The 17,617-nt window shown below is 34.5% G+C and overlaps 1 protein-coding gene across 1 annotated transcript in view; it reads left to right on the plus strand.

The window, feature by feature from the left end:
- Positions 1–1,133: 1,133 nt before the first annotated feature.
- RASSF9 (Ras association domain family member 9) overlaps positions 1,134–17,617 on the plus strand; it is a 98,472-nt gene continuing 81,988 nt past the window's right edge. The window contains exon 1 of the mRNA XM_053716928.1: positions 1,134–1,250. The gene's annotated coding sequence lies outside the window, so the exon portion shown is untranslated. The remainder of the gene's footprint in view (positions 1,251–17,617) is intronic.

Below are 17,617 nucleotides of genomic sequence, written 5' to 3' on the forward strand. Positions count from 1 at the left end.
TAGGGGTTAATACATTTATTATAGTGGCAGCGAGGTCCGGTCAGCAGATTAGGAGTTAATAAGTGTAGGTAGGTGGCGGCGACGTTGGGGGAGGGGCAGATTAGGGGATAATAAATATAATATAGGTGTCGGCGATGTTCATAGCTATAATGTAGGTGGCAGCGCTGTCCGGAGCGGCAGATTAGGGGTTAATAATATAATGTAAGTGTCAGCAATAGCGGGGGCGGCAGATTAGGGGTTAATAAGTGTAAGGTTAGGGGTGTTTAGACTCGGGGTTCATGTTAGGGTGTTAGGTGTAGACTTAGAAAGTGTTTCCCCATAGGAAACAATGGGACTGCGTTAGGAGCTGAACGCTGCTTTTTTGCAGGTGTTAGGTTTTTTTTGCAGCCAGCTCAGCCCCATAGTTTCCTATGGGGATATCCTGCACGAGCATGTTTTTCCAGCTTACCTCTACTGTAAGCATTGCTGGTATTGAGGGTTGAAGTGGAGCTAAAGTATTCTCAAAGCTCCCCTTTCTGAGGCTAACGCAGCCATTCAGACAACTCGTAATACCAGTGTTGTCTTAAGGGTGCGCTGGAAAAAAAGGCTTGTTAGCACCGTGGGTCTTTACCGACAAAACTCTAAATCTAGGCGCTAATTTTTTTTTCTTCAATTTAAAAAAAAAAGAAAAAAAGTAATTTATATTTTTATGTTTTTTTTCATTCAATTTTATTAAATACTTTGTTGATAACAAAAATTTTCTTACTAATATTAACAATAAACATGTTGAGGAAAATGATTAATAATGTATTGTGAATGAAATACAACACTTCTGAGCAGATTTTACTGAATTTAATGTTAATAGTGTTGATTTAGTCCATGTAACATGTTTTCTCTTTGTTTAACTAGCATTAAACTGCAACATTTAATCACTACTAATTTTACTTAATCCAGACTTGCTATATTAAAACTTGATGAAATATCCCTGACATGATTTTGGATTGCTGTGAACAGTAATAGCAAGATTAATTCTTTTTAGCAGAGGAATGCTGCTGTTTGATATTGGCAGATCTCCAAAGCAGCAATACTAGTTCAATGTTAAGAGAAGTTTCCCAACTTCCTTCAGGGCTCAGTTTGCTTTATAGAAAAGGGTTTGCCGTACAGTAAATCTTCACACAGCTAGTGAAACTGATTTCCTTGTGTTCGGGTTTTTCTGCTTCAATAATGACTCCATTTGGACAAAAGTTGTTGAAAGCAAGATACAAATACAGGTAATTTTTATTTTCAATAACTTAAAATGCTTACAAATATGTGTGTAGAAGAAAGAGACTAGTGTTTTTTGTTAAAGCTCGATATTTAACCCTTTCCTCAACTTCTAGACTTTCTTTACTATGTGAAACTGGTAAAAGTAAATAGATCTACAGTATGTATAGCTACTGTTTTACTAATAATTTAAAGTTCATATTGGCACTTAATATTTAAATATAAAGTATTTACTAAATTCATAAGATAGTAGCTATTATGTGATACTATGGGTTTATTTTTACAATTAGTTTTTATAGAGTTTAAAATCTAAGTTAATTTGTGATTTGATTTTATAGCATTATAGTATGCTGTAACCTAATGCATTACTTATTTTATACATTATTGCTATTATATTTAAAATGTAATAAGTATTATGTGGAATATTTTGTTCTTTAACCCCTTAACGACCGCAACGTACCCTGTTTGTCGCTGATCGTTAAGGTATTGTCTGGGTATAATAGCGCGATTCTTGCTACGGGCAACAAGACTGTACTAATAGACCCTCCCTCCTTCCTGAAGACTTGCTAAAATAGCGCATTCTTGCTGCAGGTGGCGGTACCACATTATTGAAAATGTCACCTCCATAGAAAGACCAGCGATGTACAGGGTATGTTGCTGGTCATTAAGTGGTTAAGAGTATTGAAAAAATATATATTAAGGGGAAATTGGTGTGTGGGGGGGATGAATCTGAGAAGGAAAAAAGAAAAGAGCGCTAAAGTTTGCGTGCAAGCCATAAGGGGTTTATTGCAGACGCTTGCGGTTCTCGGGTTTACTACTGTTATTACAAGTTGAAAGTAAATGCAATGACTTAAAGGGAGATGAAACCCACATTTTTTCTCTCATGATTTAGAAAGAGAATGCAATTCTAAACATCTTTCTAATTTACTTCTATTATCTAATTTGTTTTATTTTCTTGATATTCTTTGCTGAAAAGCATATCTAGATATGCTCAGTAGCTGCTGATTGGTTGCTGCACATAGAAGCCTCGTGTGATTGGCTCACCATGTGCATTGCTTTTTCTTCAACTAAGGATATCTAAAAAATGAAGCAAAATAAATAATAGAAGTAAATTGTAATGTTGTTTACATTTGTATTCTCTATCTGAATCATGAAAGAAAGATTTTGGGTTTAGTGGCCCTTTAAGCATGATTGCAATTTACGCTAGAATGAATACCGCGTCCTCAGAGCTCTGGTTAACTGTTTCGTAAAACAAAAAAGTTGTACAAAACACATCAAAATTGCATTAAAAAATACAGTAACACTCATAATAATACCATCTTATAAAAATTATAAAAATTAAATATCGCACACAAAAGTTATAAAGGCTCAAAGATATGAGATCTCATGTTAGAAAAAAAAGGCAAAGAGCTTTAACATTGATCTACATACATATACATCTTTCTTTACATAAATATGTCTATATATGTGTACATATGTATTTATGTGTTTATATTTGTATATATGTATTTACAGACATATAAACACATAAGTACATATGTACTCCCACATAGACATATATAGAAGTACACTGGAGCCCTTTGCAGTTAAGTAGATGAAAACATGTAAAATCGTATTTATGCAATATTAATAGTTAATAAAGTGTTAAACTGTATATTTACTGTAAATATTTCACATTCCAATGTTCTGCACAGAATTTGTTCTTTAAATTTATAAAAAGATATTCCTATAAATATATATGTAGGTATCTATACCTATATATAATAATTTGTGTGTGTGTGTATATATATATATATATATATATATATATATATATATAAAACCAAAATATCATCAGGTATATATATATATATATATATATATATATATATATATATATATATATATATATATATATATATATATATATATATAAAACGGGATAAAACCTGAAACGTCACTACAATAAAGGAATTGATATTAAAAAAGACCCGGTGAGTGCCTTACTCTTTTGAATAGTGTATATGTATATATATATATGTATATGTGTATATATATATGTATACATATATATATATATATATGTATACATATATATATATATATATATATATATATATATATATATATATATATAATTTTCTATGTGAAAAACATTGGAATGTGGAACATTTATATTTTCATGTTGGATTAGCACAAATGAAAATATGCAATTGGGTTTGACTTCTATTGGTGAATAGGTGAAGGCGTGCCCAATATTGTAACTTCGGCATTTTGCACTCAGTCACCGGGTTAAAGCGCAAGCAAAAACTGTTTACTTTGAACTTATAATAGAACCGCAACCTGACATGTGCAAAAATACAAACTTCTAGTGCAGTTGATGCTCGAGCGTGAGCGTTGTAATCTGGCCCATAATGTTTTACATATTCGATTTACCAAAAAAGGGTTTCTTAAATACTGTACACAGAAATATCCAAAAGAATCCACATGTGAATTTGATTTTCTAGTGCTGGCTAAAGTCTTAAAACATTATAATACAAAATGAATATATAAATTAGTATAAACAAACAGCCACTAGCCACCAGAAGTAATTTGAATGGTGAAATCCATTAAGCTTTATTTAGTTAGAAAAATCCAGCAAGCTTATTTTGCATACAAATTTGGTCAATAAATTATTTAAATGTGAACTTTAAATAGTCCTAAAGTATAGCATTCTATTTTTTACTTCATAATGAAATGTCAGACTCATTTATATATGTGTAAAGTAAGCAATTAATTTTTCATAAGCTTCCCATTTAAATTTACTTACAAGCTTGTCCCTGATTAGCTTAGACTGGTTCAAGCAAGAACATGCTCCCATGTGACCTAAATGTAGCGGTATCTACTTTACGCTATCTTAGAAGAACCTGCTAGTGAATCAGATATAGAAGTTTTTGCTTGAGGAACAGAAAAGGAAGTTTCCACTCCAGGGCCAGACAATAGCTACACATGTGGAGGAATGATCACTAGAGGAAACATAATGTATATGCCTAATTTAAGGCCAAGAGATTGCCCTTTTTGGATCAAACAAAGAAGTTCCAAGTAGAGTGGCAAAAAATTGCGGAAAGAAAAAAGTATTATGATTTGAGCTAGTCACGTGAGAGACCAATCCTGGCAAGACGGGGGAAACAAATTACATCAAGTCCTTGGAACACAGCACCGTTATTGCTCGGGATCAAGGAAGAGGGAAGGACACCAACTCTTTATTTTCCCCAGTTACAAGCAAACTGCCTTTAAAGTTACATTACTGGTTACATTCAGAGTTATTAGGACTTGTGTTATGTCTAGCTAGAGATTACTGCATGGAATCGGATATGATATTAAACTAGGTTTAGAAACAAAAACCCTCGTTTGGTGAAGTTTAAGATTTATCTGTCACTTCACAACTGGCACCAAAGTGTCATGAACCTCGACAGGAGAAACATTAGCTTAGCATTTGCCTTCAATCTCATTCTGCAGGAGAGTAAGGTTATCTGCTGGCTCTGCTGCTTTGTGCTTAATGATTGATGATGACATTTAAAGGTAGTAGTCTAGGCTGGTGGTCTATAGTAAATGAGAAAATGTAGCTATGTTGGTCCTAGTTGGTTGGTACTCTAAGGTCTGCTATATAGAAAACCATGTCTACAGTTTGCCATGCACTCTAAACAACTGTTTTTTATGTTCATGGTTGTATTTGCTTCAAACAAAATTTGTTTCAAACTAAAATATTTGTGTTGAGCTGGAGTACAGATTCTTTATCTGAAGCTGTAATCAGCTATATTAGTTTTTATTTTGTCATTCTATGTAATTCTTAAATTGGAAGGAAACCCTCAAAATGTCCCTCATAATTTGGATAGAACACACAATTTTAAACAACTTTCAAATTTACTTTTATTATCAAATATGCTTAATTTTTTTATTTTCCTTTGCTCAAAAAACAGTATTGCACTACGACAGCTAGCTGAACACATCTAGTTAGCCAGGTACCAGTCAGCAAATAGCTCCCACTAGTGTAGGATATGTGCATATTTATTTTTGACAATAGATACCAATAGAAAAAAAAGCACATTAGAAAATAGAAGTGATTTTTAAAGTGTCTTAAAATTTAAAGGGGCACCAGAATGTTTATTGTTTAACCAACACAGTTATGTTAATATATGTTTTACCTATGTGATTGCCTTGTAAGCCTCTGCAGACTGCCCCTAATCTCAGTGCTTTTGACAGACATAACGTTTAACCAATCACTGCAGACTCCTAAATAACTCCACAGGAGTGAGCACAATGTTATCTTCATGACACACATGAACTATTACTGTCTAAATGTGAAATACTTTAAAAATGCTCTGAGCTAAGAGGCGGTTTTCAACGGTTTTAGAAATCATTTTGAGCCTGCCTAGGTTTAGCTTTTCAAAAATACCACCAAGGAAACAAAGCAAATTTAAAGATAAAAGTCAATTGGAAAGTTGTTTAAAATTGCATGCCCTATCTGAATCATTAAAGTTTAATGTTGACTAGTCTGTTCCTTTAATGCTCTATCTGATTCATACAAGTTTAATTTTGACTTTCATATCCCTTCAAACTTATTCTTTTATTTAGAATTTTTGTGCACTCCAATTTTGGTAAAGCTAAAAATGTTTACTTAAACGTATAGTAACTATTACTACTAGTATACTTACTTTCTGAAAGTGTCTATTCTTAAAGGGACATGAAACACAATCGGCTAGATTATGAGTCTTGTGTTATGAGTAAAAAGCAGCGTTAAGCCTCATAACGCTTCTTTTCTTTTACCGCTGGTATTACGAGTCTTGCAGATTTAGGGGCACCGCACACTTTTTTGGCCTTACTGCAAATCAACTTACGCTAATTGCGTATAGTCTTTTTTCAATGGGACTTCCATAGCGCCAGTATTACAATCTTGTCCTGGGAGGCCAATAAGTGAGCGGTACACCCTATCCCGTCAAGATTCGTAACACATTTTAAAGTCAGTAGTTATGAGTTTTACACTACAACGCTGTAGCATAAAACTCATAACTAAAGTGCTAAAAAGTACACTAACACCCATAAACTACCTATTAACCCCTAAACCAAGGCCCTCCAGCATCGCAAACACTAAAATAAAATTATTAACCCCTAATCTGACGCTCTGGACATCACAGCCACTATAATAAACATATTAACCCCTAAACCGCCACACTCCTGCCTCGCAAACACTAGTTAAATATTATTAACCCCTAATCTGCTGCCCCTAACATCACCACCACCTATCTACATTTATTAACCCCTAATCTGCCGCCCCCAACATCGCTGCCACTATACTAAATTTATTAACCCCTAAATCTAAGTCTAACCCTAACACCCCCTAACTTAAATATAATTAAAATAAATCAAAAGAAAACCTACTAATAATAACTAAATAATTCCTATTTAAAACTAAATACTTACCTGTAAAATAAACCCTAAGCTAGCAACAATATAACTAATAGTTACATTGTAGCTAGCTTAGGGTTTATTTTTATTTTACAGGCAAGTTTGTATTTATTTTAACTAGGTAGAATAGTTACTAAATAGTAATTAACTATTTACTAACTACCTAGCTAAAATAAATACAAATTTACCTGTAAAATAAAACCTAACCTAAGTTACACTAACACCTAACACTACACTACAATTAAATAAATTAAATATAATTAGCTAAATTACCAAAAAAAACAAACACTAAATTACAGAAAATAAAAAACAAGCTAATTGTATTTAAATTATTTAATTGTATTTAATTTTGGTAATTTATTTAATAGTAGTGTAGTGTTAGGTGTTAGTGTAACTTAAGTTAGGTTTTATTTTCCAGGTAAATTTGTATTTATTTTAGCTCGGTAGTTAGTAAATAGTTAATAACTATTTAGTAACTATTCTACCTAGTTAAAATAAATACAAACTTGCCTGTAAAATAAAAATAAACCCTAAGCTAGCTACAATGTAACTATTAGTTATATTGTAGCTATCTTAGGGTTTATTTTACAGGTAAGTATTCAGTTTTAAATAGGAATTATTTAATTATTAATAGTAGGATTTCTTTAGATTTATTTTAATTATATTTAAGTTAGGGGGTGTTAGGGTTAGGTTTAGTTTTAGATTTAGGGGTTAATACATTTAGTATAGTGACGGCGACGTTGGGGGCAGCAGATTAGGGGTTAATAAATGTAGGTAGGTGGCGGCAATGTTAGGGGTGGCAGATTAGGGGTTAATACTATTTAACTAGTGTTTGCGAGGCAGGAGTGCGGCGGTTTAGGGGGTAATATGTTTATTATAGTGGCGGCGATGTCCTTAGCGGCAGATTAGGGTTTAATAAGTATAATGTAGGTGTTGGCGATGTCGGAGATGGCAGATTAGGGGTTAATAAGTGTAAGATTAGGGGTGTTTAGACTCGGGGTTCATGTTAGGGTGTTAGGTGTAAACATAAATTTATTTTCCCATAGGAATCAATGGGGCTGCATTACTGAGCTTTACGCTGCTTTATTGCAGGTGTTAGACTTTTTCTCAGCCGGCTCTCCCCATTGATGTCTATGGGGAAATCGTGCACGAGCACGTACAACCAGCTCACCGCTAACTTAAGCAGCGTTGGTATTGGAGTGCGGTATGGAGCACAATTTTGCTTTACGCTCACTTCTTGCCTTTTAACTCCGGGTTTGTAAAAACCTGTAATAGCAGGGCTGTAGTAAAGTGAGTGGTGAGAATAACGTGCAAGTTAGTACCGCACCCCTCATAACGCAAAACTCGTAATCTAGTCAAATTTTTTTCATTGATCATTCAGATACACAGTTTGAATATATGTCTCCATAGATACGTTCTCCACTACTCACTTTACATTTATTTTTTATGATTTAATTACAGAGTTCTAAGTCTGCCAAATAGTTTTTATTTTCCTCTTAAGTGTCATAAAAAACTAAATACGATTTTGTCTGGGAACAGACCCTTTGCTTAACCAGCTACCACAGGAGCCACAAGAACATCAGTGTCTGGCAGTCTGATTGTTTGGGTCACTATCTTTAACCAGTGTTAGACAAACATTATGTGTGACTGACCCACTTATAAACTTGGATAAAAGAAGCAGTACCACCAGCATTGCTATGTATAATGCTTCTGTGACAAAAGCACCGGATGTGTTTGTCCATAGCCTCATCCAGTTCCTCCACAGATCTGAGCCTCTGAGCAGCTCTTTAATAAGTTTAAAATTGTCCTCTGACTTCTCTCCCTACCCTTGACTTCTCTCCTTCCCTCCCTCCCTCCCTTTTTTTTTTTTTTGGCTGTTTTAGAATCTAATGAAAAAGCCATTTTCGTTGTTTTCTTTGATCCTTCTGAAAACTAATGCACGTCTAATGCTCAGTATTACTCTGGTATGAGATTGGCCAGATCTCTATCACATGGCACGTCTGCTGGTACTATAGATTGATAAATAGGTGTATTTTAATTGGTTCCTAAGTAAGTCTTATGAAAATCCAAGAAATTCAGTAATTTCCTTTCAATCTTTTGTCTTTACCACGTCTAACGGAAATATACTCCATGAATAAATCCCCCCCATTCTGGAATAAATTTCCATTAGTGTTGTTATCTGATGCTTGATTTAATTGATTATATCACTTAAGTGATCACAAAAATTCTTCTATGAGGTGAAGGGTTGATAATGAAGGGTTTAAATTCTGAATTTCATGGCTTTGTATGTTTGAGTGAGTAGTCTAGCTCAGACATTTTTCATATAGATAGATAGATGATAGATGTGAGTGAGTGTGTGTGTGAAAACATTGCATTTAACTTGTTTGATTTGGGATTTATTTTCTATGGCACTCTAATCCATTAGAAGAGTTGTAGTTTTGAAAAGTTAAAGGGACAATAAAGTAAAAATTAAATTTTCATGATTTATATAGACCATGCAATTTAAAACATTTTAACAATTTACTTCTCTAATCTAATTAGCTTTGTTTTCTTGATATCCTATGTAGCACTAACTAGCTGGTGATTGGTGACTGCACATATTTACCAGTTGCCATTGTCTAACCTGAAGGGTTTAACTGGCTCCCGGAATTGCACCTCTGCTCATTCAACATAGGATACCAAGTGAATGAATTACATTTGATAACTGCAGTTTGTAGCTACAGATAATCCAACTGCATAAACCAATGCTCATCCATTTTCTTATGCCTCCTCAAAGATATAATATCTTAAAAATATTAGACTTATAACAAAAGTATACTGTATATTGCTGAATTTTTGGTGTGGTGTATTTTTGTATCCTGATTTTCATAATCTTCATGTGACTTTTTCTATCCCAAAAGATTACCTGTAATCTTTTGGGATAGAAAAAGTCACAGGAATATAATGAAAATCAGAATACTAAAATACACCACACCAAAAATTCAGCAACATATTTATTTCAATTTAAATACACATCTTGTGTCTTATTTTAGTCTGTCAAATATGTAAAAAAAACTTTTAGCTAAATCTAAATCCCTTTAAAAAAATCTACATTCCAAGAAGAAAAAATATATACATACACACACATATATATATATATATATATATATATATATATATATATATATATATATATATATATATATATATATATATATATATATACATACACATACAGTGTATATATATATATATATTAGGGATGCACCGAAATTTCGGCCGCAGAAAGTTTCGGCCGAAAATGGCATTTTTGGCTATTTCGGTTTTCGGTTTTTTTGCCTGTTATTTTCGGTAAGCATCAAATTTGATGCTAGACTAGAGCTGCTGTTTAAGGTTATTACTTGACTTACTGTTCTGCATATAATGAGTTTTCTAGGACTATACTTTATTTGGATAATTGGTAAAAAAACTGTTAAATATGATTCTGTTACATAGAACTAAATGAAGAATAATACAGTATATTGATATTTATAATTGTTTTAAGTAGGGATGCACCAAAATTTTGGTCACAGAAACATTTTGGCCGAAAATGGCATTATTTTTTGCCTGTTTTTTTTTTCTTGGTAAAATTATTGTGTAGCATATTATTGTTTTAAGATATTTTTGTCCAATTTTAGTGTGTTACTTTCAATAAAAGTGTGGGCTTTTTTTTTATTGGCTCTAATTATGCAAAAAAAAAAAAAAAACTAAAAAAATTAATTTGAAAAAATTAATTTTCGGTATCAGTTTCGGTTTTCGGCCAAGTGCATCCCGGATTTTCGGATTCGGTTTCGGTCCAGAATTTCCATTTCGGTGCATCACTAATATATATATATATATATATATATTATCAGACAGAAAAGCACTCCAAGCGGTTCACTGTGTATCTGAGGACGGATCGTATTGACCCAAAAAAGTTCACATTAAAGGTGACTAAATTTCACAAGACCTTTGGAGTGCTTTTCTGTCTGATCAATTTGCGACTGAAACTCTGGAGTGCACACTCTTTGGACTTTATATAAATAAATAAATATATATATATACAGTATATACTGTATATATATATATATATATATATATATATATATATATATATATATATATATATATATATATATTGTAAAACTATTCTGTAACATAATAATTTCTCAACATGTCAGTCTTAAAACTTAGTATCATTAGATTTTATTCTGACTCATACCAATAAAATCAGGTAAGGAACATGTAACAGCGCATTCTAATTAAAACTATTGTAAGAAATTCACATAATATGATTGATAGTTAACAAGTAACATTCACAGAAACTGTAAAGACACATAATACAGAGATTATCTTTAGTCTAAGAACAGAAATCAACACCAGTCATTTTCAGTAAAAATAATAAAATATCAAATGAAAACTAATTATTTGTCACCATATTTAAATAGCAAAACTAAAAAAGTATATATATGTGTCAGTATTTTCACAAAAGAGTAAAACAAATGGCCAAATGCCTTGTATTATGTAACAATTAAAATGCACTTAAAAATAAATGTGGAATTTATTGTTTCTGTGGGGCCCATTTATCAAGCTCCGAACGGTGCTTGTGGGCCCGTGTCTAAAGACTGCTGCTCCATAACCCTGTCCGCCTGCTCTGATGAGGTGGACAGGAATCGCCGGAAATCAACCCATTCGAGTACGATCGGGTTGATTGACACCTCCCTGCTGGCGACCAATTGGCCGCGAGTCAGCAGGGGGCTGCGTTGCACCAGCAGCTCTTGTGAGCTGCTGGTGCAATGCTGAATACGGAGAGCGTATTGCTCTCTGCATTCAGCGAGGTCTTGCGGACCTGATCCGCACTGTCGGATCAGGTCCGCAAGACCTTTAATAAATAGGCCCCTTTGTATTCACTATTGAGATATTTATGATTCAGATAGAGCATGCAATTTTAAGCAACTTTCTAATTTACTCCTATTACCAATTTTTCTACATGCTCTTGGTATCTTTATTTGAAAAGCAAGAATGTAAGTTTAGATGCTGGTCCATTTTTGGTAAACAACCTAGGTTGTTCTTGCTGATTGGTGGATAAATTCACCCACCAATAAACAAGTGCTATCCAGTGATTTGAACCAAAAATTGGCTGTCTCCTTAGCGTAGATGCCTTCTTTTTCAAATAAAGTTAGCAAGAGAATGACGAAAAATTGATAACAGAAGTAAATTCGAAAGTTGCTTAAAATTGCATGCTCTATCTGACTCTTGAAAGAAAAAAATTTGGGTTCAGTATCCCTTTAATGGAAGATTAGATTTTCTTTATATTGTATTGTACTCTACTATCTGATTTCATCTGACTGTATACTACTTTTATAAATTAATTAAACATTTTGAAACGGAAATAAAGTAAAATCTTAGAATCACCTAATTTACTACAGGTTAATTAATTACATTCAGTCAATCTTTTGTTGGTTTGTTCCCAATGAGGTAAATTATTTAATCCTGATATACCCAATAGTATCTCAGACACATTTCACTTACATGTTTATTTATGCCAATTGCATTATGTTGCTGCCATAATTTTTTAAAGTTTACAAAACTTTCGGCTAGATTTAGAGTTCTGCGGCCAAAGGGGAGCGTTAGCTACGCATGCTTTTTTTCCCCCGCACCTTTTAAATACCGCTGGTATTTAGAGTTCACAGAATGGCTGCGTTAGGCTCCAAAAAAGGGAGCGTAGAGCATATTTAATGCCACTGCAACTCTCGATACCAGTGGTGCTTACGGACGCAGCCAGCTTCAAAAACGTGCTCGTGCTTGATTCCCCCATAGAAAACAATGGGGCTGTTGTAGCTGAAAAAAAACCTAACACCTGCAAAAAAGCAGCGTTCAGCTCCTAACGCAGCCCCATTGTTTACTATGGGGAAACACTTCCTAAGTCTGCACCTAACACTCTAACATGTACCCCGAGTCTAAACACCCCTAACCTTACACTTATTAACCCCTAATCTGCCCTCCCTAACATCGCTGACACCTAACTTCAAACATTAACCCCTAATCTGCCGACCGGATCGCACCGCTACTATAATAAATGTATTAACCCCTAAAGCTAATTCTAACCCTAACACTAACACCCCTCTAAGTTAAATATAATTTAAATCTAACAAAATAAATTATTTCTTATTAAATAAATTAATCCTATTTAAAGCTAAATACTTACCTGTAAAATAAACCCTAATATAGCTACAATATAAATTATAATTATATTGTAGCTATTTTAGGATTTATATTTATTTTACAGGTAACTTTGTAATTATTTTAAACAGGTACAATAGCTATTAAATAGTTAATAACTATTTAATAGTTACCTAGTTAAAATAATTACACAATTACCTGTAAAATAAATCCTAACCTAAGTTACAATTAAACCTAACACTACACTATCAATAAATTAATTAAATACAATACCTACAAATAAATACATTTAAATAAACTAACTAAAGTACAAAAAATAAAAAAGAACTAAGTTACAAAAAATAAAAAGATATTTACAAACATTAGAAAAATATTACAACAAATTTAAACTATGGCGTCCCTCGAATTCCGATTGGCTGATAGGATTCTATCAGCCAATCGGAATTAAGGTAGGAAAATTCTGAATGGCTGATGGAATCAGCCAATCAGATTAAAGTTCAATCCGATTGGATCAGCCAATCAGATTGAGCTCGCATTCTATTGGCTGATTGGAACAGCCAATAGAATGCAAGCTCAATCTGATTGGCTGATTGGATCAGCCAATCGGATTGAACTTGAATCTGATTGGCTGATTCCATCAGCCAATCAGAATATTCCTACCTTAATTCCGATTGGCTGATAGAATCCTACAGGCAAAAGAGCTGAATTCTTTGGGGCATGCCCCACAAAGGGCCCTTTTAAGGGCTGGTAAGGTAAAAGAGCTTTGAACTTTTTTAATTTAGAATAGGGTAGGGCATTTTTTTATTTTGGGGGGCTTTGTTATTTTATTAGGGGGCTTAGAGTAGGTGTAATTAGTTTAAAATTGTTGTAATATTTTTCTAATGTTTGTAAATATTTTTTTATTTTTTGTAACTTAGTTCTTTTTTATTTTTTGTACTTTAGTTAGTTTATTTAAATGTATTTATTTGTAGGTATTGTATTTGATTAATTTATTGATAGTGTAGTGTTAGGTTTAATTGTAGGTAATTGTAGGTATTTTATTTAATTTATTTATTGATAGAGTAGTGTTAGGTTTAATTGTAACTTAGGTTAGGATTTATTTTACAGGTAATTTTGTAATTATTTTAACTAGGTAACTATTAAATAGTTATTAACTATTTAATAGCTATTGTACCTGGTTAAAATAATTACAAAGTTGCCTGTAAAATAAATATTAATCCTAAAATAGCAGCAATATAATTATAATTTATATTGTAGCTATATTAGGGTTTATTTTACAGGTAAGTATTTAGCTTTAAATAGGATTAATTTATTTAATAATAGTTAATTTATTTTGTTAGATTTAAATTATATTTAAGTTAGGGGGGTGTTAGGGTTAGGGTTAGAATTAGCTTTAGGGGTTAAAAAATTTATTAGAATAGCGGTGAGCTCCGGTCGGCAGATTAGGGGTTAATACTTGAAGTTAGGTGTCGGCGATGTTAGGGAGGGCAGATTAGGGGTTAATACTATTTATTATAGGGTTATTGAGGCGGGAGTGAGGCGGATTAGGGGTTAATAACTTTATTATAGTAGCGGTGCGGTCCGCTTGGCAGATTAGGGGTTAATAAGTGTAGGTAGGTGGCGGCGATGTGAGGGGACCTCGGTTTAGGGGTACATAGGTAGTTTATGGGTGTTAGTGTACTTTATAGCACAGTAGTTAAGAGCTTTATAAACCGGCGTTAGCCCAGAAAGCTCTTAACTACTGACTTTTTTCTGCGGCTGGAGTTTTGTCGTTTTCTAACGCTCACTTCAGCCACGACTCTAAATAACGGCGTTAGAATGATCCCATTGAAAAGATAGGATACGCAAATGGCGTAGGGGGATCTGCGGTATGGAAAAGTCACGGCTGTAAAGTGAGCGTTAGACCCTTTCCTGACTGACCCAAATACCAGAGGGCGGTAAAAACCAGCGTTAGGAGCCTCTAACGCTGGTTTTGACGGCTACCGCCCAACTCTAAATCTAGCCGTATCACTTTTAACATCTACACAACCCCCTCATTGAATGCCCCCTTTACAATCCTTCATACAATTCATAATTTAGTTTTTTTAACATGTTATTTGTCCTACTCAAAACAAGAACAGAGATAAATGTGTTGAAATAGACTGAGGAATTAATTAAAATAATAGCCCCCACACCAGTAACATATTCTATCCTTGATATGTAGTTATGTTTAACCTGCTCCTATAACTGATCCTGGACATACTGTCATGGTGTCGCATTTGACGCCACACTCACTTTTACTATATGTCCATCTCCAGCTCCTCCAGCTTACAATGAGGAATGAAAGACTCTATATTTTGTAGCTTTGTCAGTTTAAGCTGTTTATTGTCTGTTAAATTCTGGGTTATTCAGTCTGTTACATTTTAAGAGCATCTTGCTCATTCCTTTCCTATAATGGGCTAGATTACTAGTGAATTGCTATTTATTGCTCCCACGTGCATTACCTGAACCAGAAGAAAGTTTTTTGTATGCGTCGGGTAGCACGTGTATAATAATTTAAAACCATTAATGTATTCCCCATAGGCCTCTATTTGTCAAGCTGTCAACCGCAAATACGCTGGAATTCGTATTTGTGGCGAGACTGATTCGCTGTAGTTATCAAACCCTACAGACCGGCAAAAGTAGAATATAGTGACGTAACATACGATCCGCCGGTCTCAGTCTGACACAGATTGATGCTTACGTCCCTACAGATGTTCCGAACGCAAGTTCGGCACAATCTGACTACTTTTGCTAGTTATCAAAAAACTATCAGGTACACTCGCCACTTTTCTGGCCCAGCGTACCTGGTTTTCAATCCGCCACCCTGGAGGCGGCGGATGCCATAGGAATCAATGGGAGTCTGACAGCAGCGAAAGCTCATGTTCGCTACTCCCCGATATCCCATTGATTCCTATGGTAGTTTCTACACATAACACCCTAACATGTACCCTGAGTCTAAACACCCCTAATCTCCCCCCCCAACCCCTAAACCGTTTAACCCCTAAACCACCGCTCCCGGAGCCTGCTGTCACCTACATTATACTTATTAACCCCTAATCTAACCCCCCTATACCGCTGCAACTCTAATAATTGTATTAACCCCTAAACCGCTGTCACCTACATTATACTTATTAACCCCTAATCTGCCCCCTGTACACCGACGCCACCTACATTATACATATTAACCCCTAAACCGCCGCTCCCGGACCCCGCCGCCACCTACATTAAATTTACTAACGCCTAATCTGACCCCCCCTACACCACCGCCACCTACATTAAATTTATTAACCCCTAATCTCCCGCCCCCAACGTCGCCGCCACTATATTAAATTTATTAACCCCTAAACCTGTCTAACCCTAACCCTAACACCCCCTAACTTAAAGATAATTTAAATTAATCTAAATAAATATTCATATCATGAAATAAATTATTCCTTTTTAAAACTAAATACTTACCTATAAAATAAACCCTAAGATAGCTACAATATAACTAATAGTTATATCGTATCTAGCTTAGGGTTTATTTTTATTTTACAGGCAAGTTTTATTTATTTTAACTCGGTAGAATAGGTATTAAATAGTTATTAACTATTTAATAACTACCTAGTTAAAATAAATACAAAAGTACCTGTAAATAAATTCTAATCTAAGTTACAATTACACCTAACACTACACTATCATTAAATTAATTACCTAAATCAAAATAAATTAATTACAATTAAATAAAATTAACTAAATTATAAACCCCCCACTAAATTACAGAAAATAATAAAATAATTTCAAGAATTTTAAACTAATTACACCTAATCCCCCTAATAAAATAAAAAAGCCCCCCAAAATAATAAAAATTCCTACCCTACACTAAATTACAAATAGCACGTAAAAGGGCCTTTTGCGGGTCATTGCCCCAAAGTAATCAGCTCTTTTACCTGTAAAAAAAAATACAATACCCCCAACATTACAACCCACCACCCACACACCCAACCCTACTCTAAAACCCACCCAATCCCCCCTTAATAAAACCTAACACTACCCCCTTGAAGATCACCCTACCTTGAGACGTCTTCACCCAACCGGGCAGAAGTCCTCAACGAAGCCGGGCAAAGTGGTCCACCAGATGGTCCAAAGTCTTCATCCTATCCGGGCAGAAGAGGATCTCCAGACGGGCAGAAGTCTTCATCCAGGCGGCATCTTCTATCTTCATCCATCTGACGAGGAGCGGCTCCATCTTGAAGACATCCGACGTGGAGCATCCATCCAGACCGACGACTACCCAACAAATGAATATTCCTTTAAATGACGTCATCCAAGATGGAGTCCCTTGAATTAAGGTAGGAAATATCCTACCTGTTCCAATCAGCCAATAGAATGCAAGCTCAATCCTATTGGCTGATTGGTCTGGATGGAGGCTCCGCGTCGGATGTCTTCAAGATGGAGCTGCTTCTCGCCGGATGGATGAAGATAGAAGATGCCGACTGGATGAAGACTTCTGCCGGTCTGGAGGTCCTCTTCTGTCCGGATCGGATAAAGCCTTCTGCCCCTCTGGAGGACCACTTGTGCCCGGCTGGATGAAGACGTCTCAAGGTAGGGTGATCTTCAAGGGGGTAGTGTTAAGTTTTATTAAGGGGGGATTGGGTGGGTTTTAGAGTAGAGTTGGGTGTGTTGGTGGTGGGTTTTAATGTTGGGGGAGGTAGTGTATATTTTTTTACAGGTAAAAGAGCTAATTACTTTGGGGCAATGCCCCGTAAAA

This window comes from Bombina bombina, chromosome 6 (genome assembly GCF_027579735.1).
Source record: "Bombina bombina isolate aBomBom1 chromosome 6, aBomBom1.pri, whole genome shotgun sequence".
Lineage (NCBI taxonomy): Eukaryota > Metazoa > Chordata > Amphibia > Anura > Bombinatoridae > Bombina > Bombina bombina.